Consider the following 5,905-nt stretch of genomic DNA (forward strand, 5'->3'; position numbering starts at 1 on the left):
CCTTCTTCTCATTTTTTGGTGGTGCATTTTATCCCTAGCTGCCAGGTGTGTAGATAGCTTCCTTAGTGAGTAATCTGCAAGACTGCAAAGTTCCTGCACTTTCCTCACCTACCCCCTGAGACGCTGCGGTGGCGTACAGCCATTCAGACTGAAGCTATCCATCCCTCCTCCTTTCACAACCGGGCTTGGGACCGGCTTCGGCGGAGTTTGGCTCCCCGGCGGGGAATCGAACCCCGGTCTCCCGCGTGACAGGCGGGGATACTTACCACTATACTACCGAGGATTAATTATTGTTATGAAATTGATTAGAACAATGAATATTAATGCCTAAATAGTCTAATAGTAGTTTGAGGACTTCCTCCCTTTCGATGATGATGATCTCCTATAACCACTCCTATCATTACAACCCTCCATTCACATGTATGGGGAACCCCCCTTAAATTTAACACTAAATGGCGCCACTTATTGCATGTAAAGGGAACACCAGAGTACATACTCTCACCAATTTTCATGACAATCAGTCCAGCGGTTTCCGAATAAATCACACAAAACCTTAAAAAGAGGGAAAATCGTGAATTTGAATTATCAAATAAATTACAATTAGAATAATTAAATTTTATTAGCAAAAATGGTGACGCCGATAGTCGCAAGTTCGGACTTGAGTTGACTTTAGTGTGATTTTATAATGGAATCGGGAATCACATTTTTGTATTCTGAAATGATTCGCCTGGAAGGAGTTGCCTTCCTGCCTAGCAAGCAAACTCGTGAACTTGGATTGCTGAAACAAGCTTTCCCCGTCCGGGTAGCGCACTCGTACTGCCTTTGTATGAAATCCAAATAAGTTTTGTTGGGCCCATTAACGCTTCCCTGCCGCCATATACAATTGTGCCTGCAAAGCATTGTTTTTAAATTAATTGCTGTCCGTAGCTGTCGCAGCTGATGATACTTCCTATAGTATATGAACCATTCGATTCAACGATTTTCCACTTCCTCAGCGTTCAAACGGGAAGCACCTAAATGTATCCGTAGCCTCGAACAAAAGTGTCGGGCCCCAGTGCATGGAAACGTGACTTCGAAAAACAATTTTTAACACCGAAAATGGTTTTTCGGTGTCTGTACACAACAGAGCCAGAAGACAGAGCCGGTAGTTGTTGTCTTGTTCACTGTTTTAGTTATATTTCTAATTCAAGATAGATGTCCTAATAGCTCAGTGGTTAGAGCACTAGGCTGTCATACGGAACGTTGCGGTTCAAATCTCACTGGTGGCAGTGGAATTTGCATCGTGATTTGACGTCGGATACCAGTCGACTCAGCTGTGAATGAGTACCTGAGTCAAATCAGGGTATTAATCTTGGGCGAGCGCAATGCTGACCACAGTGCCTCCTAGTGTACCGTTACGGTCTTGAATGAAGTGCTCTAACACGCTTCAAGGCCCTGATCCAATATGGATTATTGCGCCAACGATTATTATTAAGATATAAAATTTGTCTAAAAGCCATTGATGTCAGTTCAAAGATTAATTACAACTGTGAATCAAGATTAATCCGATACTAACTTAGAATTAGAGCGCTAGTATAGCAAAACTTTTCCCATATTGGAACTTTCTTACCAGTCAGCGGGGTTCTACCTACCCATGCTCCTATTGAAGAATTTACTGAACCACAATCTTGGGTCCCAGCTATGATGTTAGGTTCTGTCGATTTCTCCGATATCATTCATATGATTGCTTCGTCGTCTTCAGTCGCGCTAACAGGTGGGATTTCTCCAAACGTCGGAAACGCTTGTGGATGTGGAAGACGAACAAATTTTTCCCCTGAAATCTTTTCAAAATGTTCTCATGTTTGGTATCTTGTATGCCATGGTGTCGGTTTTTCACAAGGGAATACAACTCTCACGCAATCCCGAGTGACCAGTTCACTGCCAAGTTCTATGCAACGGACCGCTCGGGTGACAAAGAACGCTTTTTTGCCTCCCGGTAGGCATTCTTGTCAATTCACCAATTGTCCAGCGTTTTATTGTCGGGCAACTTGTGGTAGACGTGTTTCTTTTTACGTCTCCTGATTTGAACCTCGTCATTCCGAAGCCAACTACCTCGATTGATGTACCGTTTACCTGGCTTGGTCAACCCGACGGTTGCATACGGCACTGTAGGGATCATGTCTTTAATTTGGTTCTACGATTCTGCACACTCGTAATTGCTGTTAATCGAGCGAGTGAGCCCATTTCTTCTTCACACCAAATCGCCACATTTAACATGCAGCAGGAAGGAGAAGATGAGACAACCGTTTGATGAATATAAGTACAAGGTCCTGAGCTTCTGTAAGATCAACCGCATGCTCGCCACCCTCATCCCCATGGCATCTGTAACCATCTTCCTTTTCACTTATATGATCGTTAAGGTCGAACTGTCTGTGGTGCGTATACAGTGAAGAAATGAATAGTGCGATCATCTGATATTTTGGTGAGCTTCATCAAATCGTTTAATTTCTTTAATGGGATCACGGAAATTCTTCGGAGATGGCAATGTAACCATTTTATTAAATACGCCACCGAAATAGAGAAGTTTATAACCACTTTTACCTCGTTCGCATTCTATGTTGCAGCTTTGGGCACCAGACCATATGGTTTATCGATGCATCTTGTCTGAAGAGCTCTTGTAATGTCCTCCTTTTATTTTGTAACTAGCTGAACCCGTGGACCTTAGTCTATTTTTTTATGTATATTTGCATAAACCGTGCATTTTATTCGGATAATGGAAGGAGTGAAACAATTTGATAGTATGGTTGTATTTGCACTTTGCTTGACGTTGTGTGTCTTTTTCTTCGGGAATTGCATCAGCTCTGAAAGAAGAAGCTTTTGCTCGAAAATTTGTATAATAATTCGTACACCATGGCCTTGAAGCGGAGCTGAAACTCACAGTTTATTAAATCATGCATCTCTAGATGTGGTTCTATTTCCAGTCGCGAGTCTCGTTCTTCAGACTGCCAGTTGTCGTACATATCTGGCTGATCATCCAATGTTTGATTTTTTAGTGACATTTTCAAAATTTTGCCGAATTTAATATCTCACCAGCCACAAATGTCATAGTTATTATTTATTTGATAAGCGAGGGTAGCACCAAAAAATTGTCAATTGAAAACATATCCATCCTATCCAACGTTTCATGGCCACCGGGTGAACTGTTTCGGAATCTATTAATTACAAACAATATACTAACATCCATTTGTAAGGTTTTGTTGAAAATAAAACCTTATTAAAATCTTTAACGCCTGTTTGTCCGTCTGTCACTCACACAGTTACCCCTTTCGATACGAAATTTGGTAGAAAAGCGGGAACAGCGAACCCCTTGCATGCAGGGACCTACTTTGTTCTACGTTGAATTAAAACGGGGGAGGTTGGATACATGCCAAAGGGGGGCCACCAAATACTCTCCATACCGGTATCTGCGCAAATAAAGTTAATAATAGTATATTACTATATTTATTGGAAACCCCACTTAACTTTATCCTAGAATTATCAAGTTTTGGGATAGTCTAGGCTACTACAGAGCATAATACTACCAATTTAGTTGGAAATCGAGCTATTGCTAGTAAAGTCATAATTCAATCTAAGACATAGAACACGCTAAAGTGGATTGTCTGACAAACTGAATCCATAAAACTAGGAATAAGGTACAAATTGCACAAATGCCACTTAAATATTCTTAGATAAGACACACATAAAACCTTTCATACCTGAAGCGTCCATCTTCCGGTTTCCCGATATGTTATCATATTCACTAATTCATTTGCGCAAAGATTTAACATTTATTGTTGTTTAACGACCGCAAGGGGCATATGCGGATTCATTCAAAATAATGAGGAATCTTTCAATTCTACCAGGTAAGTATTGGCTCCCAAATCTATACAAGGTGGTAAAGTGGTATTAGTACTGATATATTAATTGGTATATTTGCATTAATAATGCAAACGTTGAGCCCTGGACAACAGTTCGCTCCGAGACATCGAAGCGAACAGACGTGTTGCGAAAAGAAAATTAGTTGCGAAAGATTAATAGTGAGTGGTGATAGTGTGTGAAGCGGAACAAAGAAGCATACAATTGAAAAGAGAAGCAGATACTCAAGGAAGTATCGTTCTGTCCGTTATACAGTGCATCTCAAAATTATTGAGACACTGTATACTACAGTGCAAATTGACAACCTTTTTATTTGTTTTTCAGTGAATTGACATCAACAAAGGACGGGCTTGGGGACAGAATGTCCGCCAAGAGGACGAAGCTGATCCTGCCGGACGAAATTTCGTCCGAGGAAGAGGGAGCAACGGGCCCTACAACAAAGATGTAAGCAGATTCGAGCCTGCTCATCAGGATTGCGGAGCTCGAACAGGAAAAGGCCGACATGGCCCAACAGTTGGAGTGCCAGTTGGCGCTCATCAAGGAGCTGCAGCTGGAGATGGCGGAAATGAAAGCAGCCAACATGGCCGGGAGGCAGCCGGTCCATCAGCAAGAAGAACAATAGCAGCAGCTAATTAAGCAACAGCGACAACAACAGCAGGAGCAGAGGAAGCAGCAGCGACAACAGCAGCAGCAGCAGCAACGACAGGAGCAGCAAAGCGAAGAAGATGACGGCATGTGCCCGGAGGTCATCATCGAGGAGGAGGAAGGAGACCCCTTCAACTTCGTCGTCCGAAAAAAGAAGACAGCGAATAGGACTAAGGTTAGTGCTATCACTGTAAGTGCCCCACCAACCACCCCAAAATCCTCTCCCCAAGCAGCCACCCCTAAGAAACTCAAAATTCCCCCGATAACTGGGTACAGACTAAATGTACCGCAGTTCCTGAAACTTCTGAAGGAAAAAGGGTTGAAAGCAACCCTGAAGAACACGAGGGCTGACAAGACCCTCATCTTCGCCGAGACGGTAGAAGACCATGCTGCAATTTTCGCTCTCATAAGAGAGAAAGGGCTTCACGCCACCACCAGCACCCCACCGACCCTTAGAACAAAGTCGCTGGTTATTCGCGGTCTCCACAGGGAGACAGACCCAGTAGACATATTGCGGGAACTCAATGAAGATTACGCGCAATTAAAAGTGAAAACTGTGGCCAACTTAATTACGCGTGCAGATAAGCTTCTGCACAGCCAGAACCCGGCACTCCCGATGGGGTCACAATCGGGACTTTTCATAGCCACCTTCGAGCCCTCCCAAGAGCTCAGTGAAGTACAAAAAATTAAATATATACTTCACCAGAAGATTTCGCTTGAGAAAGTCAAGCCAATTGAAGAAGTGCAGTGCTACAACTGCCAGAACTTCGGCCACATTGTCCCTAACTGCTCCATTGTGCACAGGTGCGTGAAGTGCGCAACAAAACACGTCCGCGGGCAATGCGCCACACCATCGGCGGAGGCGCCGCACTGCTGCAATTGCGGCCAGACCGGACATCCTGCCAACTACCGCGGATGCCCGGCATACAAAGATATGCTGGCCAGAAGGGAAGCTGGCAGGGCGCGAAAAAATGCAGAAACGGCGAGGACCAAGCAAACGGTGACACAGATGTCACAAAGCTTGTCCCGGCCAGGTGTATCTTACGCCCAAGCAGCTAGGAATACTCTTCCTAGAGCTGCACCTCAAGCTCCACAAGCCAACAAGCTGGCCTTCAAGAACTTGGTCGAAAGCCTCGCTTCCGCCCAAACAAATGAGCAGCGGCAGATTGCCGCAATCCAACTACTGATGAACTTATGGAGTTAAATATAGTCACATTTAACTCCGCGTCCCTGGTCTCACACGCCCAACGTGCCACTGCCCAAGCGTTGGTTGATACTCTGAAAGCAGACATATTCTGCGTTTCGGAGACCCACCTAAACCACAGACATAATGTCAATTTCACCGGATATACCACTATTCGGCATA

At 44.0% G+C, this 5,905-nt stretch overlaps 1 non-coding gene across 1 annotated transcript; it reads right to left on the bottom strand.

Annotated features, from left to right (window-relative positions):
- Positions 1 to 211: 211 nt before the first annotated feature.
- Trnad-guc lies at positions 212 to 283 on the bottom strand. The gene has a single exon. It is a non-coding gene; the product is annotated as a tRNA-Asp (tRNA).
- Positions 284 to 5,905: the final 5,622 nt, after the last annotated feature.

This window comes from Hermetia illucens, chromosome 1 (assembly GCF_905115235.1).
Source record: "Hermetia illucens chromosome 1, iHerIll2.2.curated.20191125, whole genome shotgun sequence".
Taxonomy (NCBI): domain Eukaryota; kingdom Metazoa; phylum Arthropoda; class Insecta; order Diptera; family Stratiomyidae; genus Hermetia; species Hermetia illucens.